The sequence below is a fragment of the Gopherus evgoodei genome, chromosome 3, assembly GCF_007399415.2.
Source record: "Gopherus evgoodei ecotype Sinaloan lineage chromosome 3, rGopEvg1_v1.p, whole genome shotgun sequence".
Classification (NCBI taxonomy): domain Eukaryota; kingdom Metazoa; phylum Chordata; order Testudines; family Testudinidae; genus Gopherus; species Gopherus evgoodei.
This window is the reverse complement of record NC_044324.1, coordinates 66,023,933-66,051,587: the sequence shown is the minus strand read 5'-3', so window position 1 is coordinate 66,051,587 and position 27,655 is coordinate 66,023,933. Positions and strand designations below refer to the sequence as shown.

Here is a 27,655-nt window from a genome sequence, read left to right as displayed (position 1 = left end):
ATAAATTGAATTCTTGTCATCTTCCTTTCTAAGTCATATTGTTAAATTATAAGACAGAGTTAAATGCAGTTGAAAACAAAGAAAGCAGACAACATAATGGGTGTGTGATTTTAGAATAATTTCAGGCATTTAAAGACAATGGTGCCTAATTTGTTAAAACCAACAATCCAGAGTTCAAGAACACTCGCCTCTATGAACAAACTGTGAAATGTATTTGAGATTAGTACTTGATCTGTATATTAAGAACTTGGCTCCTACTGATTAAAAATTGAGTTCTAGTGAATTTCAAGGCAGAGCTATTCAGTGAATTACACCAAGACCAAAAATACTTAAAGCTGGAACTTTTTAGTTTTGCTTGTCCAGAAATAACCTTGAAAACCTATATACTTGATTCCAAATGCTGGATGTTTTGGAACTGGCCCCAAAAGAGTAAAAGTTGTTCTTTCTGGGTGACACTTGGGACACTTAGCCAATATAACTAGTTTAAATATACGAAGGAAAGGAAGGAGTGAAGTAAGTCCTGTGAAGTATATAATATTGCAAGTTCTTGAATTTATTATAACTAGATACGTGACTAAGAGGTACTTTATGCTGACTTTCTGATAACTCTGTACCAAGATCTGTATTCCAGACAGTTCTGTAGCTTTTATTGTTAGTTTCTAATTTTAGTCTAAACATTTTATTAAGTATGATATTGTTCCTTTTGGGGATTTTAAGATGTATACATTTCTCTAACTCACAGGTTTCTCTGATTCATTTTCTGGGGCTCCAGTGATTAAGATGAAATTCTTTGTCTGTATATACAGAAAGTGTTGTCTTGTCTCAAGTCTTCAGGTGATTTGATAATGTTCTCTGAATGGAAAAAGTGTTTAATTTTTGCACAAGTTCAGGAAGCCTGTACTGTGCACTCCATGTTGGAATAAAAGAAGTCTTACTGTGAGTTTTGGAGAGAACTGAGTTTGACTTCCCATTATTTTATATTTATTATAGTAGGACCTAGAGACCCCAACAGAGATTAGTGCCCCATTGCGCTAGTTGCTGAATCACATGTGCATGAAGCAGTCCTGGCTCTGAAAAGCATACAAGCAAAATAGAGAAGACCAAAGACTGAAGGAAGTATTAATATTCCCATTTTTGCAGATGAGGGAATGAGACAGAGAGAAATTAAAGCTATACATCTTTAAAGGTATTCACCTCTTGCCTGTAGGCTAAAAGCATTTTCTTTAGGCAAAAAAAAAAATGCATATAAAAACATTAAAGAAGAAAAACCACACACTTTTATTTCAAAGGGAGCTTCATAAGTGTGCAATTATAATAGTAAATAATTTCAAATGACCTCTAATCAAAGCAAAACAGCAAGCAGGATTAAGCACTAACTCAAAAATGTGTAGCCCAATTATCTTTTTGTTGTTGTTCCTATGATGTCTCAGAAGAAATTGCTACCTGACACCTTTCTCTACTCTTCAATGGTAGAATGGGGATAATAGCAGAGACAAATGTCTGCACATTGCAACTCACTTGCAGGTGTCCTTTTTGGTACTTGGCACTCTTTCCAAGGTTAAATTTTGCAAAGAAAACTTTCCAACTGAGAACCATACCAAAGCTTCTGCTAATTTGAAATTTTGACTCGTTAGTAGAATTGCTGCCAAGACCACAAGGATCCCAGTTCTCACTTTGGCTCTGGTAATATCTGGGAACAACCAGTTTAAATGTTCACGCCTCATCTCCTTAGTGATGTCTGCAAACAATGCACAGCTAGTTGAAAGAAAGGAAATCCTATAATTTGATATTTATGTTAGCTAATTGGGTGCATTACTGAGTATTTGTATGCATAAATACTTACAGTAACATGTGAATGTGTGGGGTTGCTGATGTAATTAATTGTGTGCACATATACCTTCATCTTTTCTCAGCACAACTCAAGTTATTCCCAATGCCCTTCATTTTTATTTTGTTTAAATGACTTGGGAATTTATTGGTATTTAGTACAAAAATTAAGAAACAAGTGAAAAATCAGTGCAAAAAATTAACTTCACAATTTTTTAGATAAATATCATGGTTAATATTGGGGGATGGGAGGATAGGAAAAAAGGCAACAAATACTGATTGTTAAGAAAATCTAGTACATTATATTAGGTAAGTGTATTTATATTAATAAATTAAGTGTAAATGTGAGGCTGTCTGTTGAAGTAAGGCAACATAGTGGAAGATGCATACACGTTCATGTGGGCAACAGTGCTCAAGCCCTAAAAAAAGAAGTGCCAGAATTACCTGGACTTGGCTCCCTACTCCTGGATGCTCAGGTTACCAAGGATAAAAAGCTGCCATCTCTCATTCCACAGTTGCCCACGGTCCCCCCAGCTACAAGATAGTCAAGTTCACTGCTGTCCTCCATGCCCTTTGGCAGCTAGGAATCCCTAGGAATTCCCTAGGAATCCCTGCTGGCAGCCTGCTTCTCCTTCACAGAAACTGAAGACAGGTGGAGACTGCTGTGGCCAGTTCCTTTCACTGGCAGCAGAGCTCTCAGAGGAGGACAAAGCCTTTTTTGGCAGCAGAAGTACTTGGTGAAAGTTATGAAAACATCAGGCTCCTGACTACCTAATCAAACATGTAAGTATGTGCTATCTATGAACTGGCACTGCACTTCAACCTGACCTGAATTCTGACTATTCTTAGCTGTCTCTGTCTCCCTCGTCTTACTGCGTATACTCAGTCTGCAGGTGGGAGTGGGGGTGGCTGGGTGACTGTTCTTGTGGGCATACTTTGAAATGCTAAAATGGAACTTTGACGTTAAAAGTTGTGTACAGTACCTACAGCCTTAGTTCAGTACTGCTTCCTCTCTCTCGGTTTATTATTCTAATCCTAGATATTGTATTTTCATTATTGTTAGCTTACTCCTAAAAGGTTCCCTCATGTAGAATTACTGGATGTAGTTACTTACAAATACCAATACAAAGCTTATAAAATGAAAGTGATGTTTATTTTATTTGCCTTGGGCAGTTTCTTGGCCTACTTGCTCAACCTGTGCGTGGATCTTTCCCACCAGCTTGTTCCAGACTCTGCTCACTCTCCATGTAATTGTCCCTTTTTACCTTTACTGTTTTTCAGTTGACTAGAATATCTGAAAACACCTGTTGCTAATCTAAAGCAATAACTGGTGTTTCTGGTCAGTAGCGTAGCTAGGCGAGAAGCAGGGGGAGCGGTCACTCCCCATGAGGACATTCTCCAAAAGTGGCACCTTAGGTGCCGACTCCCTGGGTGCTCTGGGGCTGGATCACCCACAGGGAAAATTTTGTGAGTGTTCAGCTCTCCACCCTGTCCTGCCCCGGCCCCAGCTCACCTTCCCTCCACTGCCCTCCCCCGACTTCCCACGAATCAGCTGTTCGCGTGGGAAGCCTGGGAGGGCGGAGAAGCGGTGCAGAGGCTTCGTGCTCAGGCCCAGGGAGAAGGCACACTAGGGTGGGGAGCGGTTCCCCTGCATGCCCCCCCTCACACATACGGAGCCCCATGAACCTTTGGCAGGTGGCTGGATTAGACCCTTTCTAATCAATCAGGTGGCTGCACACTACATTTATCAGCTGTTCTGGAGGGAGCCAGAAGGTGAGGAGCCTGTGGCTGCAGTTTCTATCTGGCTCTCGCGGCAGGTAAAAGTGGTCCGTTTCCAGGGCAGAGCAGGCTCTTACTCCTCCCTGAGCAAGAAGTTGATAGGGCTGTCCCGGAGGAGATGGATCAGCAGCTCCTCTCTCCTCTGGGCAATGTAAATTCCCCTTTGTGTGGGCTGCTACTGCTCCAAGGCTGGGAGCAGGAGAGCTGTCTGGATTGTTCTGTCTGCCCCACCCCATTTGTACTCTTCAATGAGTTTCACAAATGCCCCATCAGGCTGAGTGGCTGAAAGCCTGTGCGAGTTAGAAAACCAGCTCCACCCCCAAGCCAGCAGCAGTGCTAGCACTCAAAGCACTTCATGTGGGTAAATATTTCCCACCCAGCTAATAGGATGAGACCCAGGAGATAGCAGTTTCTGGCTAGCCTTGGTCGAGAGAAGGGTCCTGGTGAGTGCTGATCTCAAGTCTCTCCCAGCTGATCAGTTTTATTTTCAGTGTCACAGTCAGTGCTTCCCTGAGACATTTCAATTGCTCTTGATGGAAATCAGAGGAAGTATTATTGTACATACCTCTGCTTCTCAATTTTTTTCTTGAAATAGTCAATGGATCCTGGGGACTTTTGTTAATAATAATAATAATAATTATTTAAAAAAACCCTCCCGGATTGCTCTTAATTCTACCTAGTTGTTACAGCCTTAGAACAGGTCTCTTTAGTAACTTCCTTATTTTTTGAGTATCCCTTGAAAATGACATTATTTAGAGGGCACATTTTCTTAACACTTAAGACATATAGTGTCATATTGTATTTTCATTTAGACACAGTTAAGTATCATCCAGTTCAGTCACTGTGGACACATACAATGCAATAAGAAATCCTGGATAAAACTGAACTGTTTCCAGAACTAAAACAGGTTTTTAGATCAGTCATTTGTAAATGCAAGTTCAATTTTTAAATTTGTTTTTATGTTTTGAATCTTTATACCTTTAATATCTTGAACTAGAGTATGTTTTCATTTGTTCTGGAGATGCTTTGTATGAATAGATTACAATGAGTTTAAGACTTTATTTCTAATCGCTGAGTAACTTAATAGGAAAAGAAAGCACACTGCAATTGGAAAAAGATGTTAACATTTGTATCTACTGGAAATACACCCTCAGGCATCTTAAAGCTGATAGGAAACAAACAAAAGGAAGTATTTCTTCCCACAATACATAGTCAACCCATGGAACTCAGCAGGGGATGCTGTGAATGTCAAAACCTTGATACTTCCATTGCCCCCATCATCACACAGGCATGAATGGATTTAGCCTAGGAAGCAGGGAAACATTAGCCCCATTTGGAAGGGGGGAATCTAGGGCACTGAGAAATGAAATGACTTTCCTGAGACTAAGCAGGGAGTCTGTGGCAGAGCAGAGAATCAAACTCAGAACACCTGAGCCCCAGGCCTGTGCTTTAACCAGTAGGCAACCTTTCCTACCCTGTGTCACTTTGAGTGAGTGGGTGGAGTCAGGTGCTAGACTGAGCCACCAGGAGGGAGGAGCAGAGAGAGGCAGAGTGGGGGTGGGACCTCAGGGAAGGGGCAGGGCCAGGTGGGGCACCCACCAGCAAAACCAAAAGTCAGCATCTATGACCATCTCCTCCACCCTTGAGCGTGCTGCAGCTCCCGCCTCCCTCCCAGGCTTGCTGTGTGAAAGCCTGGGAGGGGGTGGGGTGTAGGGGAAAAAGACGGTTACTCACCTTTGTAACTGTTGTTCTTCGAGATGTGTTGCTCACATCCATTCCAGTTAGGTGTGCGCGCCGCGCGTGCACGTTCGTCGGAAACTTTTTTACCCTAGCAACTCCAGTGGGCCGGCAGGTCGCCCCCTAGAGTGGCGCCACCATGGCGCTCTATATATACCCCCGCCGGCCCGCCCGCTCCTCAGTTCCTTCTTGCCGGTTACTCCGACAGTGGGGAAGGAGGGCGGGTGTGGAATGGATGTGAGCAACACATCTCGAAGAACAACAGTTACAAAGGTGAGTAACCGTCTTTTCTTCTTCGAGTGATTGCTCACATCCATTCCAGTTAGGTGACTCCCAAGCCATACCTAGGCGGTGGGGTCGGAGTGAGAAGTCGCGGCCCGGAGCACTGCAGTTCCGAAGGCCGCATCCTCCCTCGACTGCTGGACCAGGGCGTAGTGGGAAGCAAAGGTGTGGACCGATGACCAGGTCGCTGCCCGACAGATTTCCTGGATGGGCACACGGGTTAGGAAAGCCAGCGACGACGCCTGCGCCCTGGTAGAATGCGCAGTCACACGGCCCGCAGGGACATGGGCCAAGTCATAACAAGTCCTGATACAGGACGTAACCCAAGAGGATATCCTCTGGGAGGAGATAGGAAGACCTTTCATACGATCTGCTACCGCCACGAAAAGTTGGGGGGATTTTCGGAAGGGCTTAGTCCTCTCTATGTAGAACGCGAGAGCCCTACGGACATCCAGCGAGTGGAGCTGCTGCTCCCTGCCTGAGGAGTGAGGTTTTGGGAAAAAAACCGGAAGGAAAATCTCTTGGTTGATATGAAAGGCTGAGACCACCTTGGGCAGAAAAGCAGGGTGTGGCCTCAGCTGCACCTTATCCTTGTGGAAGACCGTATATGGAGGGTCTACCACCAGAGCTCGGAGCTCCGACACCCGTCTAGCTGAGGTGATAGCCACTAGAAAGGCAGTTTTCCAAGAGAGGTAGAGCAGGGAGCAAGTAGCTAACGGCTCAAAGGGGGGTCCCATGAGCCGGGACAACACCAGGTTAAGATCCCAGGTTGGGGCAGGGGGACGGACGTTAGGGAATAAACGTTCCAGCCCTTTAAGGAATCTCGACACCGTCGGGTGAGAAAAAACGGAGCGACCGTCCACACCCGGGTGAAAGGTGGAGATAGCTGCTAGGTGGACTCGCAATGACGATAAAGCCAGACCTTGCCCTTTGAGGGACAAAACGTAGTCTAATATTTCGGAAACCGAAACTTCCATAGGGCGGAGATTTCTCTCTACGCACCAACAGGAGAAGCGCTTCCATTTCGCTGAATATGTGGCTCTTGTGGACGGTTTCCTGCTGCTCAAGAGCACCTCTCTCACGGGCGTAGAGCAGCGCAGCTCTGAGCCAGTCAGCCACGCAGGAGCCAGGCCGCCAGGTGCAGCGACTGCAGGTCTGGGTGACAGAGGGTCCCGTGGTCCTGGGTAATCAGGTCCGGATGAAGGGGCAGGGGAACTGGGTCGGCTATGGCCAAGTCCAGCAGCATGGTGTACCAGTGCTGCCTGGGCCACGCCGGGGCCACCATGATCACGAGCGCCCTGTCCCTGCGCACCTTCAGGAGGACCTTGTGGACCAGAGGGAACGGGGGAAATGCATAGTACAGGTGGGTCGACCACTGGATGAGGAAGGCATCCGCTATCGACCCCGGCTCCCTGCCCTGAAAGGAGCAGAACGCTGGGCACTTCCTGTTCCCCTTGGACGCGAAGAGGTCCACCCGGGGATAACCCCACCTCCGGAAAATGGAGAGAGCGACATCCGGGCGAAGGGACCACTCGTGTGACAGGAAGGATCTGCTCAATCGATCTGCCAGAGTGTTCCGTACTCCAGGGAGGAAGGTACTTCCTCTCGACTCCTTTCGCTGTCGGAGGGATGGAGGCCGGGGACTGCCAGATAGTATCGGCATTGGCCTGGATGGTCCGTATGAACGGCAGGGCGACCCTGGTGGGAGCATCGGAAGAGAGGATGGTGACAATTGGGTCCTCTATCTCCGAGACCTCCTCTGCCTGCAGACTCAGGTTTTGAGCCAAACGCCTGAGGAGGTCCTGGTGCGCCCTGAGATCCAGCGGGGGGGGACTGTTGGAGGAGGTACCCGCCACCGCCTCATCCGGGGAGGAGGATGAGGAGACCCCAGGCACGATAGTGTCCAACTGAGGGTCATCCTCAGCCCTCGCCTCTGCCTCCGGAGCCACAGCGGAGTCCTGCTGTTTGGACCCTTCCTCCCCTTCCGGGGAGGGAGGGGGGCGAGACAAGGAGGCTTCAGGGGCCCTACGCTCCGCAGTCGCCGGTCTGGCAGGGAGCTGCTGGGGGCCCTGGGCCTGATGGTATGCCCAGGGTGTCCAGAATCCCCACTGTTGTGGGCCTTGGTCTTGCAGCGGCGGATCCCCGAACAGCGCCGCCTGCCGGTCGGTGCCGAGCGCATACCCACTGTCCGTCTGAGAAGATACGGACGGCTGTCTCGAGGGCCACGGCGGGGCCGACCCCGGACGGTATGGGTCCGCGCGGGCCGGCACGGAAGATCGTGTCGGTGCCGGGGACCGGTGCCGGGAGTCATATCGGTGCCGGGACCGGGACCGGGATCGGGATCTATCACGGTGCCGGGATCCTGATCGGTACCGGGTGCCGCTTCGGCAGCGGGACCTGCCACCAGCTCGGTGCCGGGAGGTCGACCGGGACCTACCCCCAGCTCGGTGCCGGGAGGTCGACCGGGACCTACCACCAGCTCGGCGCCGGGAGGTCGACCGAGACCGGGACCTGCCACCAGCTCGGTGCCGGGAGGTCGACCGGTGCGGCGAGTAGCGTCGGGACCTGCTCCTGGAGTCGCGGTGCCGGTGACGCCGACTGGAGCCTGACCGCGACCGTCTCGATGCCGACCGTTGCCGCGAGTGCGACCGGTATCGCTGAGGGGAGCGGTGCCGGGACTGCGAGCGGCGTCGGGATCTGGAGCGCCCAAGACGTCGGGACCTGGATGGGGAACGACTGTCTCTGGGTGGCGCCGACAGCATGGGCTTGCCTCTGGACACAACCCGCACCGGAGGTACCGGGGGTGGCAGCCGAGTGGGCTCAGTCAGGGCAATAAGGTCCCGAGCCGAGGCGAAGGTCTCCGGAGTGGATGGGACCACTATCTCAACCCCAGATCTCATGGGGGAGCTCGGCGGCACCGGACTCAACGGACCCGCCGGGCCCGGAGTCAACGGTGCTGACGGTGCCGGCGGCGCCGTGGCCGATGTCGAGGCCGGGCGCTCAAGCCGGGTCTGCCTGGCCGGAGTATCAGACTTCGACGGCCTAGGCTCTGATTCCGGTGCCGGAGAAGGTCGGTGCCGGGGAGTCTTCTCGGTGCCGGAGCGATCCGGTGCCGGTGCCGAAACCACGGTCTGCGAAGACGACGGGTCAAGTGCCGCCTCCATTAGGAGAGTTCGGAGCCTCTGATCCCTCTCCTTTTTTGTCCTCGGCTTAAAAGCCTTACAGATGCGGCACTTGTCAGATCTGTGCGATTCCCCGAGGCACTTCAGGCACGCTTCGTGGGGATCGCTGGTAGGCATGGGCTTCTTGCAGGCCGCACACTGCTTGAAGCCTGGCGAAACAGGCATGAGCCTGGCGCCGGGTGCCGGGAAGGGCTAAGCCCCCGGCAAAGAACTACTTAACAACTATTTACTAAACTATCTACTTAACAATACTAATTAACAACTATATGGAACTAGAGATAAGCGATAGAAACTAGGAGAGCTAGGGACGTGGAGGACAGCTATGCCGCGCTCCACAGTTCCAACGACCGACACGGCGGTAAGAAGGAACTGAGGAGCGGGCGGGCCGGCGGGGGTATATATAGAGCGCCATGGTGGCGCCACTCTAGGGGGCGACCTGCCGGCCCACTGGAGTTGCTAGGGTAAAAAAGTTTCCGACGAACGTGCACGCGCGGCGCGCACACCTAACTGGAATGGATGTGAGCAATCACTCGAAGAAGAATGTGGCATGCCCAGGGAGGAGGTGGGGCTGGGGATTTGGGGAAGGGGTTTGAATGGTGCCTTTTTTTTATGTGTTCGCTCCCCCTGATGTTAGAACCTGGCTATGCCACTGTTTCTGGTTCCTGCCAAGTACATCAAGCTTGTAGTGCAGTGATAAAGCTTACAAGTTTGGTAGAGAGTTAGGAGCCTGGTGTTTTCATAACTTCCCCCAATTACTTTCACCAAGTGCAAGAGGTGTAGGTGGTACAAAAATATACATGTTCATAAAAGTAATACTAGGATTCCAGGACTCTCTTACTTTGATTCCTCCAATAATGGTGTATAAGTTATAAGGTTTTTTTGCAGGAAGTGACTGAAATAATGAATAAAGGAGCATGTGTGATTGTACATCATTTTACCAGGGTTTGGGAATGACCCTGTATTTGATGGTATGCTCTACTGCTACCTTTCTGATGACCTTACCAGTATCTATTGGTGTGACGTTATTGACATGAATTGTGACCGTATAGATCATTGTTGCAACCAAGGTCCTATAGTTTCACCAAATCTTGTACAAAGGAGGTCAAGTAAGGTATCTAAGGAAAGGCTGTAATTTGCTAGTTATGATTGTGCTGTCTGTATGTGTGTATCATTTTTGTATTTGAAGTTATGAATATTGACTATGTACTTATCTCAGTGTCTTTGATTCTAAGTAACAACAGTGAAGCATTTGGTCAGCTTTTTGAGAAAGGACTATTCTGAGAAAGTGCCCAACAAGAAACACTTAACTGACAATGGACTTTGGGAGACACCAATCTACATCTGAGCTTTCCTGGGAACGTTCAAACTAACATGTAAACATTGACATCGGCCTGCAAAAAGCTGAATCATTCATGGACGTGTGTTCTGCCCAGGTGGCTATGAACTCCATCTTGTTGCTGTCATTTTGCATAGAAGAATAAAGCGGTTTCTGCCCACAAGAGAGAGAATATAAAAGGCCCTGGAAGCCTCTTCATTTTGTCTTCAGTTGGCTCAGGAGATGGCCTCTCCACCCCAAAGAGATGCCTGAAAAAAACTGAGACAAAGGACTGTAACAATGGGGGTGTGAGTGATTGCTGAACCCAGGCCATAAATCACAACATTGGTCTGAAAAGGGTTGGTCCCAAACTAGGAAGGAGTCTAGTCTGTGAAAGAAGCTTATTGGAACATCTCTGAGGGTGAGATTTACCTGTATTCAGTTTCCTACTGTATTGGCCTTAGACTTGTGTGTTTTGATTTATTTTGCTTGGTAACTTACTTTATTCTGTCTGTTATTACTTGAAACCACTTAAATCCTACTTTTTATTCATAATAAAATCATTTTTTGCTTATTAATTAACCCAGAGTAAGTAATTAATACGTGGGGGAGCAAACAACTGTGCATATCTCTCTATCAGTGTTAGAGAGAGTGGATAATTTATGAGTTTATCCTGTATAAGCTTTATACAGAGTAAAACTGATTTATTTAGGGTTTAGGCTCCCAGAAAGACTGAATACTGGGTGCTGGGAAAGTCCCTGTTAATTGAGAAGCCCCTGGACTAAGTGCACAGCAGGGAGGCGTGGTCTGTGCTGTAGCTGACTGGAGTGTCTAACTCAGCAAGACGGGAATGAAGGGAAGCCTTTTCTGGCAGGGGGGGTTGTTCTCAGTGCTTTCCCAGCACATCTAGTGACAGTCTTGAGTGAGTTTCTGTGACCAAAACCCATCAGAGTATGCTCTACTGGTACCTTTTTGATGGCCTTACCAGTATCTATTGAATTAAAGTGTTAATTTTAAGAGTTTCTTTCTCTTATGAACATGCCCTTGTGAAACTTCAATTTCAGTAAACTAACTGATGGAGCTTTAAAAGTGTTGTGTTAGGTTGTCTGCAGCTGTGGAAAAACCTACAAACAAACCTAGAAAACCTTTTTAAAAGAAGTGTATATATATTTATGCAAACAGGTAAATTAAACTAATAATGCCAAACAGGGCCGCCCAGAGTATTCAGGGAGCCTGCCGAATTGCTGCCGAAGACCTGGCACTTCGGCATTGGGTCCCAGGGTGGAAGGACCCCCCATCGCCAAATTGCTGAAGACGACCCGGAGTGGAAGAAGTTCCAGGGGCCCGGCCCGCAAGAGTATTCCAGGGCTTCCGGAGCGAATGAAGGACCCCACTCCAGGGGCCCTGAAAAACTCTCATGGGGACCCCTATGGGGCCCAGGGCCTGGGGCAAATTGCCCCTCTTGCCCTCCCCCCAGGCTGCCCTCATGCCAAATTAACAAAACAAGTATACATATAAAATGATGGGCTCTAAATTACCATTCAACAGATCTTGGAGTCATTGTGGATAGTTCTCTGAAAACATCCACTCAATGTGCAGCGGTACTCAAAAAAGCTACCAGAATGTTGGGAATTAAGAAAGAAGAGATAGATAATAAGACAGAAAATATCATATTGCCTCTGTATAGATCCATGGTATGCCCACATCTTGAATACTGCATGCAGTTCTGGTCACCCAACCTCAAAAAAGATATATTAGAATTGGGAAAAGTACAAAGAAGGGCAACAAAAATTATTAGTGGTATGGAACAACTTCCATATGAGGAGAGCTTAAAAGCCTGGGACAGTTCAGCTTAGAAAAGAGGTGTTGGAGGGGAGGGGATATGATATAAAATCATGACTGGTGTGAAGAAAGTGAATAAGGCAGTGTTATTTACCCCTTCATATAACACAAGAACCAGGGGTTACCCAATGAAATTAATAGGCAGCAGGTTTAAAACAAATGTAAGGAAGTACTTCTTCACAGAGTAAACCAGTGGAACTTGTTGCCTGGGGATGGTGTGAAGGCCAAAAGTATAACAGGATTCAGTAAAGAATTAGATTAGATAACCAAGATGGTTACTAAGCCACTGACTGCCAGAAGCTGGGACTGGATCACTCAATAAATTGGCCTGTTCTGTTCATTCCCTGTGAAGCATCTGGCACAGGCCACAGTTGGAAGACAGGATACTGGATACTGGGCTAGATGAACTGTTGTCCTGACCCAATATGGCTGTTCTTATGTTCTTAACCAGTGTTATTGTGCACTGTAATAAAAGGAGAAGGAAGAATGTTTGATAAAGTGAAACCTAAGTAGGAAAAGCTGTTTTACTTTAGTGTGATACCTATTTACAGTGAGTGGTTCTGCTGTAAGTGACCCACTTACTATAGATGTCACAGACAATCAATTAGATGGACTATCCTAAAAGTAAAGTTTACACAATCATATTATTTTTCCCTTTAAAATAATTTTAATAAGGGTTATTCCGATTAGATGGATCAAAAAGTGGAGAGCCCCAGATTTCCTATATAAGTAATCAAAAGGGCCATGTTATGACTATCTCTATCCTCAGATTTGGAGGAGGGGCGAACAGGTGGCCGGCAGGAGGTGGTAGTCCCATGTAACAATGGCCCTGGATCACAGTTTTCTGCGGACTTGTCCCTGGCTCAGGGGTCCCTCATGGATGCAGCCCTCTTAGTGTGGCACTCTGTCCCTGCCTACTGATGGCTGGGCCACAGAGAGATGTTGATGAGTCTACTACAGCTTTCACTAACAGAGGTGCATCATTTGGCTCAAACAGTAGAAATTTGTGCTTTAAGAGCTAAATCTCCAGGTTCAATTCTCACAGCCCAACCAAGGGTCTGACACACTACTTATAACTATAATATATGAAGGTGACCACTAGAGGCTGCCAATATCATGAACATCTCTGATGTATTTGTTTTTTAAAAAAATCCAAAAAACCTACCCCTGAAGCCTGCAAATTGTGCACGTAGTTTAAATAAAAACATGGCTTCTTATGTTACCCATTCTCATTCTGCTTGCTTGTTACACATACTTGTTGCAGTTTGTCTTAATTTAGACCCACACGTGTGAGGAACTTTAATGGGACTTTCATGTGTATACAATTATTCTGTTTGCAGAAGTGTTTATAGGCTTAGGGTCTTAGTGGATGGTCTCTTGCTGTGGGTTTGAACGGTGTCCAACGCAATGGGGTACCTTCTGCTTAGTGATCCTGGATGTTACTTTTAATATAACTAATAATGAATTCATTAATAAAAAGAATGAGGATGATGAATACTGATGTGCCTGGTAGGCCTAGAGGAGGGCGCAACTTTTTGTTAGGATCTGAGGATGTAGAAGAGTTGATATAAATGTACATGGGCATGTTCCTCCTCTTGGCCTGGCCTCTCCATTCTTGGGGGAAAAATGCATCAGACAGCAGGATTCGTGTTTATTTTAATGGACTGCCTTTTTACAGAGAACAAAGCAGCTGTGCAGAATGAAAGGGCACATGACAATCACGTATGCGATCATGTGGGAGGTTATGGAATCTCCATCACTGGAGATTTTAAGAGCAAGTTAGATAATCATCTGTTGGGGACTGGACTAGAAGAGCTCTTGAGGTCCTTTCCAGGCCTACGATTCTATGTCACACAGGGACACCCATAGAGAAATAGAGCTCCCTGTAGTTGTTGTTCCATTACCAGTCAAAGAAACTTGTAATTTTTCCCTCATTTGATTTGAGTGGAAATAGAAATAGTTTTAAAATAAATATCATATGGATTATTTTACACTGCATTTTAAAAGTGGATTAAACTATTAATGCATGTACCTAACTCTGCCCCTCTAGATATTCTTAGAGCTTTTGTATAAGGCATGTAAAAAAAGATCCTAACCCTGCAGCTCTCTGTAGAGGACATGTATTTAAAGAAGTAATAAAAAAGGAACTATGAAGTGCAATCTCAGAAAGTTCAGCACAACTAAGTTTTAAACTTTTATAACTAAATAATTCAAGCAGTTCAATAAAAAGGAGGTTTTTTTGGTTTGACACCTCTTTGCCAGTGTAAACAACAGATGAGATATCTTGGTTCCAATAGTTCCAATATAAGATACTTTTTTAAAGAAGTAGAAGATACTTCATTCTGTAACAGCAGGTATGGTAAAAGATTAGGCAGAACAGCCTTCCTTAAAAATCTAAACACAAAACACTTTCAACAGGTTTTTCTTCTGTCTTCCCTTGTATGATAAGGCTACCTATTGATCTGAAATTCTGTTCTCCTACCATTGAGTGATAGTATCACAGACCGTCAGACATCTAATACTAATAGCACATGTCTTCTTCATGTGTATCAGTCCTAAAAAGCAGCAAAGAATCCTGTGGCACCTTATAGACCAGCAGACGTTTTGGAGCATGAGCTTTCGTGGGTGAATACCCACTTCCTCAGATGCATGGAAGTGGGTATTCACCCACGAAAGCTCATGCTCCAAAACGTCTGTTAGTCTATAAGGTGCCACAGGATTCTTTGCTGCTTTTACAGATCCAGACTAACACGGCTACCCTCTGATACTTGAGTCCTAAAAAGATTGTTCTTTGTGTTCTGCCCCATGTTTGTTACATTTCCTGCATTTATTTATTTATTTGTTCTGTACTGGGCAATTTTCCTTTTGGTTGACATTGTGACTCCAGCAGGTATGTTTCTCACATGCTCTTATGCTAGTTCCTTGCTTTTTGTCACTTTTCTGGATCATATTCCATTTCTTCTCTGTCTTTGACTCTGCAGGCTGACACAGGAGCTCACTCAGCTTCTTAGGGGTTCTCTCATATGCATTTTGCTTCTTAGGGTACGTCTACACTACAGGATTATTCTGATTTTACATAAACCGGTTTTGTAAAACAGATTGTATAAAGTCGAGTGCATGCGGCCACACAAAGCACAATAATTCGGTGGTGTGCGTCCATGTACCGAGGCTAGTGTTGATTTCTGGAGTGTTGCACTGTGGGTAGCTATCCCGTAGCTATCCCATAGTCCCCGCAGTCTCCCCCGCCCATTGGAATTCTGGGTTGAGATCCCAATGCATGATGGTGCCAAAACAGTGTCACGGGTAATTCTGGGTAAATGTCATCACTCATTCCTTCCTCTGTGAAAGCAACGGCAGACAATCATTTCACACCCTTTTTCCCTGGATTGCCCTGGCAGATGCCATAGCATGGCAACCATGGAGCCCGTTTTGCCTTTTGTCACTGTCACCGTATGTGTACTGGATGCCGCTGACAGAGGCGGTACTGCAACGCTACACAGCAGCATTCATTTGCCTTTGCAAGGTAGCAGAGACTTTTACCAGTCATTCTGTACCGTATGCTGTGCCATTGTAAATTGGCGATGAGATGACGGTTATCAGTCATTCTGTACCGTCTGCTGCTGTCACGGGTGTTCCTGGCTGATCTTCGCTGAAGTCGGCCGGGGGCACAAAGACAAAAATGGGAATGATGCCCTGGGTCATTCCCTTCTTTATGTTTTGTCTAAAAATAGACAGTTCTGCCTAGAATATGGGGCAAGTGTACTAGAGAACCCCACTGTACCAGAGAGCACCGCTGCTCCGTGTCAGATCCCACAGAAATGATGAGCTGCATGCCATTCTAGGGGTGCCCCTGCAACAACCCTACCTGTTGCTTCCCTCCTCCCCCAACCCTCCTGGGCTACCTTTGCAGGGTCCCCCCATTTGTGTGATGAAGTAATAAAGAATGCAGGAATAAGAAACACTGACTTTTTAGTGAGATAAAAAGAGGGGGAGGCAGCCTCCAGCTGCTATGATAGTCCAGTACAGAATCTTTTCTTTAGACATGAAAGGGGGCGGGGGGGGGCTGATGGAGCTCAGCCCCCAGTTGCTATGATGAGGATGGTTTCCAGCTGTTCTGTACCATCTGCCGGGAATAACCGGGAGTCATTCCTATTTTTACCCAAGCGTCCCCGGCTGACCTCACCTGAGGCCAGCCAGGAGCACTCACAGTGTGATGACAAGGACGGCTACCAGTCCTTCTGCACTGTACTGTCTGCCACTGGGGAGGGGAAGGGAGAGGATGCTGCTGTTCAGTGCCACAGCACCCTGTATACCAGCAGCATGCAGTAGATATAGGGTGACATTGAAAAAAGTCAAGAAACGATTTTTTCCCTTTTCTTTCATGGGGGCGGGAGGGGAGGTAAATTGACAAGATATTCCCTGAACCACCCCAGACAATGTGTTTGACCCTACAGGCACTGGGAGCTCAGCCAAGAATGCAAATACTTTTCGGAGACTGTGGGGACTGTGGGATAGCTGGAGTCCTCAGTCCCCTCTCCCTTCCTCCATGAGCGTCCATTGGATTCTTTGGCGTTCCGTTACGTTTGTCACACAGCACTGTGCTGTGGACTCTGTATCATAGCCTGGAGATTTTTTCAAATGCTTTGGCATTTCGTCTTCTGTAACGGAGCTCTGATAGAACAGATTTGTCTCCCCATACAGCGATCAGATCCAGTATCTCCCGTACGGTCCATGCTGGAGCTCTTTTTGGATTTGGGACTGCATCGCCACCCGTGCTGATCAAAGCTCCACGTTGGGCAAACAGGAAATGCAATTCAAAAGTTCACGGGGCTTTTCCTGTCTACCTGGCCAGTGAATCCGAGTTCAGATTGCTTTCCAGAGCAGTCACAGTAGTGCACTGTGGGATACCGCCTGGAGGCCAATACCGTTGATTTGCAGCCACACTAACCCTAATCCAACATGGCAATACCGATTTCAGCGCTACTCCTCTCATTGGGTTGGAGTACAGAAACCAGTTTAAAGAGCCCTTTATATCGATATAAAGGGCCTCATTGTGTGGACGGGTGCAGAGTTAAATAAGTTTAACGCTACTAAACTTGGTTTAAACGCATAGTGTAGACCAGGCCTTAATGAGCTCTGAGTGACAAGCTATTTGGATAGCTTTCTCCACTGTCACTTCTGACTCCAAATGTAATTGTGGTGACGCTGCTTTTTTTTTTTTTAAAGCATTACATTTATAAATGCATGTCTAATTTCTTCTGCTTTGTCTGCTCCAAAGTTAGTATTTGTCAGTTCACACAGGATTCTTCTATTGAATGCTTCTGTGAGTGCTCCAACAGTCATGGTGCAAGCAAGGACTCTCCTGCGTGAAGTTGTCTGGGGAGAAGGTATCATTTGGTCATTTATTAGTTGTATAGCCTCATCATGGATCAGGACCCCACTGTGCAAACATAGAACTAAAAAGACAGTCCCTACTCCAAGGAGTTTACAATCTAAACATAAGACAAGAGAGAACAGATGGATACAGAGAGATTGACAAAGGGGTACAAGGAAACAATAAGACACTGTTAGTCAGTATGATAGGCCGGGGGCTCTGCACATCAGCAGCCTAACCATTGTCAAGTTTTATATAGGCATCTTGGCAAGGGAGAGTTTTCAGGAGGGATTTGAAGGTGGATAATGATGTAGCTTTGTGACACAGCATTATAAATATTTTCCAGGTCTATTTTCTCACATTAAAAAAAAGTATAAATATATTCAGTCTCCTTCCCCTTTGAAAAGGAGTTAACTCGTATGTCACTGGTTCATCCAGCTTTGTCAAAATATAGACCTGGGAGGATAACTGTCTTTTCAGGGCACAGTGACAGCTGTCAAGTGGATTGTAATAAGGCATATTGCACAGCTAGGATGTGCTAATTCTGGAATGCTTCATATGTCACACAGGGCTCAGATAATTTGTGATATTATGTCACCTGACAGATGAAACCTAGTAACGTTGTTAAGATTCTTTATTCACTAGCATATATAATTCAGCTGGTCCAGCCAGGAAAAGATTTTCCATGTACTTGCATGATGGTGTATCTCTGTTCAGTACTCTAGTAGCTATATCCTTAAGTGGCACCTACTGTAGAATGTCACTCCCTCAATTTGCAATCTTATTTACTCAGCAGAGATGACAAGTCCAGTAAGGCAATGAAGATTTGGGGGAAACAAATTGGAAGTCTTTACAGAATCTATTTGTGACGAGTTGGACCCCCTTCTGGGATGCCACCCTCATGTCCTGGGATTTCACTGAGCCTGCCTGCTCCACTAGTCTGGGCTCCCTCTCTCTGTTTTGCTGAATTAGGCTCTCCGGCCTCTGGCAGCACACACACAGACAGGTAGGGATGCACCAACTGTGGAATCACACAGAGGCTGCAAACAGTTCTCTATGAGAAGACTCAGCTAAGAAATCGCCCAGCACTCAAGTGCAGCTCCCCTCTGGAAAGTACACTCAGAATAATATCGTCTTGCATTGTAGAGAAATCTACACAACATAAGCTCATAAATTTGCCCCCCTCCTTCAGTGCGGACGAAGATATGCACAACTTCTCCCCCTCCCCAGTTATAAATTGCACAAATTGGTTTTTATAACAAACAAACAAGTTTATTAACTATAAAAGGTATTTTAAGGGATTATAAGGGATAGTAAACAGAACAAATCTGATTATTAAGCAAATAAAACAAAACATGAAAACTAAGCTTAAAATTTTAAAGAAACTGGGTACAAAATATAGTTTCTCACCCTAAATGTTGACTTAGGTGGAATGCAGAGTTTCTGTAGCTTAGAGTCCCAGTTACTTCTCTTTACAGACGAGATCCTCTGTAAAGCCTTTGCCTTTCCCTCAGCTTAGTTCCTTTGTCTCTCCAGGTACCTTTAGCAGTCTTTCTTCTTGTGTGGGAAGGCAGTGAAAGGGAGAGTCCTGTTTGCCTTACTCCCCAGCCTTAATAAGATTTACATAAGGTGGGAATCTTTTGTTTCCCAAACTTGACCTCCCCCTCTTTTTTGTGGAAAATTACTAGAAGTCCAAGATGGTGTTTAGTACCAGGTGACAGGACCACCTGACTGAGTAGTGTCACAGCTACGAGTATGGCTACACTCGGAACTTCAAAGCGCTGCCGCGGGAGCGCTGCCGCTGCAGCGCTTTGAAGTGTGAGTGTGGTCGCAGCGCCAGTGCTGGGAGAGAGCTCTCTCAGCGCTGCACGTACTCCAGCTCCTCATGGGGATTAGCTTGCAGCACTGGGCGCCGTGATCCCAGCGCTGCGGCACTGTTTACACTGGCACTTTACAGCGCTGTATCTTGCAGCGCTCGGTGGGGTGTTTTTTTCACACCTCTGAGTGAGAAAGTTGCAGCGATGTAAAGCGCCAGTGTAGCCAAGGCCTACATCCCAGCATACCTCTCAGGAAGGAGAGAGATTAATATGTTCAAAGTCTTATTGTTTCTTCTTAATAGCCCAGAGAGGCTGATGGCCTGTTGTCTGGTTGGTGTCTCACAAATACACAAATATTCCTAACTTTAGAAATGATACATGCATACAAATTGGATAATAACATTCAGTAAATTATAATCTTTCCAGTGATACCTTACAAGACCCATCTTACATAAAATCTATCTCAGTTATGCCATATCTGTATCATAAGCATATTTCTATAAAGAATATGGGGTGTAACATCACACTATTAAGTCTTTTTAAAAAAAAATGAATGAGTAGCTATGGCTATGGTCCTACAGTGGTATGAAGGAGCCCGTGACAATAAATATAATATGGGAAACAAAAGAGAAATGAAATTCAAATTAATGTTTAAATATTTCATAGAGGAGTTGTGTGAAGCTGGGTGAAATATCTTGTGCTACTAGTTTTTTCAACCAAAATTGCAAGTCCAGGTCATCCAAAACTATTTGTGAATTTGGGTCAAATTCAGCAAATAAGTTTGGTATTAAAAAAAAAAAAAAGGAAAAGCCTGGAATTGTTAAAAATATTTTGTTTTAGCTTTTCTGAAATGAAACATTTTGACTTTTTGTTTCAGAATTTACCTAAACTTAATTTTAAACAAATTTAAATCCTTCAACTCCAGAAAATGAAACAAAACAAAAAAAAAGTTTTTCGATCCAACAAAATATAGATTTGATCCAAAAGAATACTTTTTGGTTTTTGTTTCAAGAAAAACTGAAAAATCATCATTTTGGTTTGATCCTAAATGATTTTTCCCACCAATTCAACCCCTGATCTGAAAAATCTGTTATTTGCCCAGTCTAGCCAAGACATCAATTGTTTCCAATAGTCCTACCAAGACTTGCATTTATGAAGAACAAAAGGCTTTTGAAATGAGATCTACTCACATGTTGATCAGTTTACTAATATCAACTATGGGCTGGATAGTCAGCCACTTCAGTCTTCTTTGCACCACTCCAGTGTAGGGGAATTCTTAAGTTTGTTTAGGGCTAGCGTAGCTCCGCCCCCCCACTCCCACCTCACTTAGCATTGGAAGGATCCTAGAGCAGGCTGGGGGTAAGATTATGTTGGGGGTGGCACTGGAGCGTGATTTGCTCCACCAAACCTGGCAGCATAGCAACTCCTTGCATGAGCGCTGTGTTAGTGCACCTGGGGACCTTGCACTATATTTTTTATTCCATGCTTAACATTTAAACAAACTAGTCCAAATGGCTGTAAAATCATTGGGCCTGTGATGAGTGTATCTCAAAGCAAAAGTTAGTATTAAGTCTGATGCAGTGAGCTTTTCCCCTTAATCTCATTAAACTAACAAGTTCACCAACCAAAAGCACTGTAGAACACCTGTGACCTAATTAAAGAAATGGCTTCATTGAATTCAATCCCAAATATTTGTAACGTATTTATTTTTTGCTACAGTTGACATAACAAGCATGATGTAGAAAAGGTAGAGAAAAGCAGGTAGTGTTACAAATGTTGCCTACAATTATCCCAGTCATGCATCTTGGTATTTTGCCAACCATAGACTGAAACTAACTGTTGCAGAGTTTGTCAGAAAGATTGATAGGGTTAAGCCTTTTTAAATTGTCCTTAATTATATAAAATCCACAGTTCTCCTCCAAAGACAAACCACAAATTGCAAGAATTTGCATCAAACTTAGCGCACACTTTTTTACTTGTAGGAATTCTGTGAACTCAATGAGTCACATTCAACATGAAGTCAATTAGATCTTTGAAATAGCTTTGCTGCACTCCAGTATAATTCACACAAGCAGACAAAAAGCAAGTCAAGAAGGATCAGGCAGAATTTGCTGGTTTAAAATAATTATTTACTAACTTTTTTCCCACACACACACTGAAGAGGTTTGTTTCTGCAAAACTGCCATTGATAAAGTATGATTCATAAAAGTATGCACCAGATTCTCAGCTATGACTTCAATGGAGCCACATCAATTTACCCTAGCTGAGAAGCTAACCTAATGAGTACAACTGTAACATGACAGGATTCCCTACAGCCTCCACATTTGAATTAATCAGCAAATGATGGATGGTCACTCAGAGTTTCTTGAAGTGTCAGAAGAGAAAATAAAACACTCTGCAATTAAATATCAAGGAGTTAAGTGGCACAATGGAACACACAAAGCAATCAATTCAGTATTGTTCCAAGGCTTGTCCATTTACTACAGAGGCTTAATATTTGGCCAAATATTTGACATGCTTCAGGCTTTGCCCATCAAATAGCAAATTAACAATGTTCGGATTTGGCCACAATGGTCTTTTCCAAAGGACAGATATGGATAATTTTGTATGGATGGGCCATGGACAGTTGACTAGATGTACATCTCCCATTGTTGAACATCATAAATATGTAGCACACAGCATTGTATTATCCCATTGTATTCTATGTGGAATATCTAAAGATGATAGCTGCAATGCAGGGAAAGGAGATTAATATCTGTTTGGTGAGTGGGACCAGGTACTATATTTTTATATCCACACATCACATATATTACTATAGGTCATGTTAAAGGCTCATAAATAAAATTATAAATAGGCTCATTTTTATAATATCTCTTTGCATTGATTCATATTTAGCTACTGGCTCATATTAATTTGGTTCTTTTTCAGGCTTTATCCAATTAAAGTTACCTTCTTTGAAGCTACATCGGATCCATGTCTTCTTCAGCAGTGGAGAAAGGGTGAGTAAACCACTTGCTTGGCCTACTTGTACTTCGGGTCCAGGTGTGGTGCAGAGCAGAGTCCCTGGTCTCCGGATACTCCCCACTGTCAGTTGTCAACAGGGAATGGGTGGAGAGGCTGATGAGTGGGTGGAGCCTTGACTTTGATTTTATTACTCACTGGCTACAGTAGCTGACCATGTGCAAAGAAATAACTTGCACCCTTCCAAAGGCTGCAGTAGTTATGTTCCCCCATTGTGGAGCAACAGGGAAGCTGGGTGTTAGTATATAGGCTTGTTGGTCAGCCTGAGAGAAAATTTTGGGTTTGACTTTTTGATACTCTTATACTAATATGTATGAACAAAAGACAAAGACACTGTGTATGTTGCTTCTGCCTAGCCAGCTGGGTTTGTTAGTACAATGGGAAGATTGTCTCAACCCCTATCTCAAGGCAAGGTCAAGCACCCAGTCGGAGGGGCAAAGGGAGATTGAGGAAGGTACAAAACACTAAAAGGCCACAGAAATGCCTGTCCTTGACCATAGCACAACCTCATTCCTCACCCCACCCATGGAGTACAAAAGAGGTGAGACAAAGACCACAGACCCAACCCCCCCCAAAATGGAACAAGACCATAAATTGTAAGAGGTGGGGCTGTGGGCATGCACTGCAGGTATATTTTGGCCTGCTAAGAAGGAGGCAGTGGGAATGGGGACACAGGCAAGGCTCTGCGGCATCAGAACTGGGAAGGAGGACACTGGGAAGCAGACTCTGCTGGCGTATAGAACTATGGATATGCTTGATTGGAACTAACGTCAATAAACATCACATTGCCTGTACTTCGGACTTCTGGTCATCTGCTTTCTGTCTGTGTGACAAGAACCATGGGAGAGGGTGAAGAGAAAGCCCTCTAATGCTGGGGAAGCCTCTGAGCCCCAGTGGTCCCCCCCGGGCTACTTTGGGTGGTGCAATTTATACACTATACTTTGCTTAGGTCCAGAGTGGCTCAAGGAGGAACCAGTCAAGTAAATCTTCACTTTGAAAGACACAGAGAGAGAGAGAGAGACAGAAGAAAATGTTAGAAGTGTGTGTGTGTGTGAGAGAGAGAGAGAGAGAGAGAACAGCAGCAGCACTGGCATAAATGGAAGTGGAAAAAAGAAAAAGCAGGGAAACTGGAAGGTGGACTGAACTAGGAGTGTATCCTGAGCAAGAGAGTTTGATCATCAGATTTTATTGTCTCTTTATATTATCCTCTATTCTCTGTGATAATTATGGCACCTGTCAGTAACAATTACCATATTGATCTTACCATTATACTTTGTTATTGCAGGTATACTTTCTGCTGTTCTCTGGTTAGAGGTTGCTATTTGATCATTTGAATGTGATCATCCCTTGAATGTGCATAACATCCCGGTGAATGAAAAGATGTAGGTTGCACTGTTCTGCAGAAGATGATTGGCAATTTATAATGCTTTTAAGCTGCCCTTGAGTACATAACTGAGAGTAGAAAACTGCATCAGCAGCACTCACAAGTGAAGAATGGCAAAAAGCTGGGCATGGCCCAAGCAACGGAAGGTACAACCAGATGAAAAAAATACTTTGTTGTTTCCCTGCTGGGTCCAGAGCTGGTTTCCTGAGACTGGGCTGTGGTAAAGTAGGCTTTAGTGTGGATAGTACTCTGTCTTCTTCAAAGATGATGTTGACACTTTGTCAACAGTGGCCCTTGGTGCTCCCAGGCATTTTTATTTTAACACATACACCAGCCACGGCACGGTAGACATGAGTTCAAATCAGAAGATGGAAGTATTTTCTTTCAGCACTTGTAGGATGTCTTGATCTGTGAATTCTTGAGGATGGGCATGTGAGGGGAGAAGATATGCAATACATGTTAATTTCAGTCTACAGAAGCTACTGTGCAGACGTTGTGTCCTGGATGCTAGTGACCTTCTGTGACGAGTATTTTGATAGTTGCTCATATCTTTCAGAGCTGGCTTGTGGAGACAGCATGGAGACAATCTGGGCTGACAAAGCAATTTACAATCTGGAAGAGTTGTGCAGGGTAGGAGTTAGATTCTGTGATGGCAGAAGAGATGGGTCATTTAACCTTTATCATGGCTGCAGCATAGGACTTTAGGAAAAATCCTGTGGTTGCTATCAGTACTGGCCTTTTAACCAAGTGTCACAGAGTGCATTACTCATCACCGGACTGGCGCCTCCTCCAGGTCACTCTGGGGATTAGCTCAAGTCTGACACCTCCATCCACAGTCCGTACACTGTCATTCCTTCTCTGTAGTCCTGCAGCCCAGCTCACCATGTCAGGAACGACAGTGTACTCTCTGTGTCACTGTCCGTGTTCCCTCCTTCCAGAGGAAGTTTAGCTTTTCAATAGTCCTGTACCTCAGTGGCGACCACAGTAAATTGTCCTGCTACTTCCCCATGGCTAGTGGGGGGGAACCTAGGCCCACCTACTACTCCGGGTCCCAGTCCAGGGACACTGTGGATTTCAGCATCCTGCTGCACCTCTCCTATTGCTGCATTTCCCTGGGCCACTTCCCCATAGCCACAGAACCCTCCTCAGTCTCAGCAGCCCATCCAGAGCACCTGCTCTTGCTCCCTGCGTTCCTGTCTGTACTGCTCTGTCCACGGTGCTACTGGATTCCAGCCCACTCCAGACACAGTCCTCCTTCCTCAAGCTCCAGGCAACTACTGACTCTGCTCTGCCCTAAGGCTCTTTTCATATGGGCCTGCTGGACCCTGATTGGCTGCTTCTCACAGTCCCTCCCTTCTTGACTGCTTCTCATGCAGCCTCCCAAGGGCTCCGTTAACCCCTTATTGGCCTGTGTGAGGCGATGCCCCATTACATCAAGGATACCCTTAACTCTCAGGATAGTTGTTGCCCTGAGCCATATTTTCAACCACTCTGTTAACAACCTTATGTCCTTATACTGGCATGTTGCAGTCTAAGGAATGTCAGCCATTGCTGGATGACAGCAACCAGTGTCCATGATTTTTGCAGAGACAGTTGCATCTTAGTTACAGTGCACATTTTCAATGAATTTTTACCACAACTTTTCTCTTTGCAAGCTCTTCTGCACATAAAAGAGTTATCAAGCCTTTAAAGTTAATTGTAGACTCTGGGCATGTCTATACTGCCAAAAAAAGAAAGAGAGAAAACCCTGCAGCAGAAAATCCCAGAGCTTGGGTCAACTGACTCAGGCTTGTAGGGTTCATGCTATGGGGCTAAAAATAGCAGTGGAGACATTCCCAGTTGGACTGGAGCCTGGGCTCTGAGGCCTCAACTGCCCTGGCCAGTTTTTAGAGCCAAGGCTGTAGACCTAATGGGAACATCTACACAGCTATTTTTAGCCATATAGTGGGTGCTCAAGGCAGTTGATCCAGGCTCTGAGACTCGCTGCTGTGGGTTTTTTCCCCCCAGTGTAGATGTACTCTTATGTGCCAAACTCATCACTGGTGTAAATGGCTTCAACTCTTTTGACAAAAATGAAGTGGCAGCTGTGAATTTCACCGGGGTTAAGTTTGCCTTAGTGTTTTGTTTTGTTTTTCTGAACTCTTCTAATAGAACAAATTATAAAAATAAGAAGTTGCTAGTTGGGCTTGCTCCATACTGTACCGGGCAGATGGGGGATAGGAAAAAATCCTGAAACTGAAAATTCTTACCCAGAATTATGGATTTAATTATTCTGCATAACATCATTTGTTTAGACTAAGGCACCTGGCACAGAGCTCAAATCTTAACACTTGAAAGAAATTCTTGGTATCCATCACATATTGTTTAAAATCAATTTGCTTACAAATTTTCTTTCCTTTATACCAGCAGTGCTATGGTACCAAAATTCTCAGAAAACTATGGCTATTAAAGCTCATATACTGTGACCTATGTAATGGCAATGCTTTCAAAGTTACCCCCCTAGAGTTATAGTTTATCCCGATATAGCCACATTATACTGTACATTCTTGGACACTCATGAAATAAACCACTAGCTCTTGTAAATGGGTGTACCAGTCTATTAGAAAAAATACCCAGGATCCTAGTACAGGGTGTTGTAATAGCAGGGTTTTTATTAAAGGCTTTTGGGCCTGATCCAAAGCCCACTGAAATCATGGAAAGACTTCCATTGTCTTCCGTGAGCTTTGGAACCTGTCATTAGTGCACAGTTTTGTAGTATTTTATTTTAATCTATGTGAAATATTTTTACCCGCTGGGATTAATTTCAGAATCCAATAGAAAAGCTGTTTATTCTTTTTGTTCTACACCAGTTCACATAAACATACAGGCCAATGCTGATACTGAATACCTCAACTCCAACTGATTTCAGTGGAAACAAACTATAAAGACTTTATAAATCAAATGTGCCCTTTTTAGTTTTTAAACCATGCCTTGAAGGTGAGCAAATTGGGCTCTATCATATGAAGGGAGAGAGGTAATAGAGAGTACTACATCAAGAATGTCCTTCCCCTCAGTCCCCAGATAAACTGATCTAGGGATGGATTTCAGTGGAATATGAGGATAAGCGCTTCACAGGAGGCTCTGAACACTTTGCAGGAACATGCCAATACAATGGAACAAATCCTAGACTCCCCTAAAATTTCTGATCTTTGAACTCTAATGTACATTGATCATGAACATACCTATCTGACATGGGAACCTTTCAACATCTTTTTGCAGTTCTTTTAAACCTAGCTAGAAAGTATTTACTGAATGAGCCTGAATCAGCAACTACATACCTCCATTTTCTTCGCCTACTGCTGTCTAGCCAATATTTCCCAATTCTGCATTAGTGTGTTTGAGTATCCTACATGAATCACTTTACATTATCTTGACTGAATCTCATTTTACTGAAATTATTTATTCAGACTATTTCTGCAGTTTATCAAAATAGTATTGTATTTTGCTCCTGTCCTTCAAGGACTGCATAACGCTTCTCAGCTCTTTGTCACCTGAATTTTGGATTTGTGTGACTCTCCACACCATCCTCTCTATTATTAATGCAGAATAGAATAGACCCTCTAGGATCCCGTTCAACACCTCCTTCCAATTTGACACTGAATTATTAATAATTACCCCATATTTAACTTTTAATCCAATTCGGTATCCATTTTAGAGTAGTTCCATTGAATACACTTTTCATTAGCTTCCCTGAGAGGATGTTGTGCCCAATACTGTCTGTTGCATACCCTTTATGCAACAAGCTTCTATTCAAAGAAAAATTATGAGTTTGGTATGATTTATTTTTGGACAAATCCATGCTGCCTATCACATATGTTCTCCTAGATAATAACTAACTGATTGTTTTGTTATCTGTTCTAGCAATATTCCACATATCTGTAATCAATGTTAGTGGTCTGTAATTTCCCAGGTTTTATGCCATTCTTAAAAACTGAGGTGAGGTTCTGTAGCCAGTATTATCCAGCAAATTAGAGTAGATGGGAATAATGGTCCCTTTTGGCCTTAAAATCTAAGAATCCATTAATTTTCCAGTGTACTGGGATGTCGACAATCCTC

At 44.7% G+C, this 27,655-nt stretch overlaps 1 protein-coding gene across 3 annotated transcripts in view; it reads left to right on the top strand.

Moving 5' to 3' along the window:
* LOC115648315 overlaps nucleotides 1-22,144 on the top strand; it is a 94,560-nt gene extending 72,416 nt beyond the window's left edge. Inside the window, exons 5-6 of one of the 3 annotated variants that reach the window (XR_003999520.1) lie at nucleotides 2,467-2,610; nucleotides 10,040-10,061. The gene's annotated coding sequence lies outside the window, so the exon portion shown is untranslated. Of the gene's footprint in view, nucleotides 1-2,466; nucleotides 3,263-10,039; nucleotides 10,062-22,083 lie in introns of those variants that run through there. The other 2 variants (XM_030555701.1, XM_030555700.1) reach the window with 2 other exon arrangements.
* The last annotated feature ends 5,511 nt before the right edge of the window (nucleotides 22,145-27,655 follow it).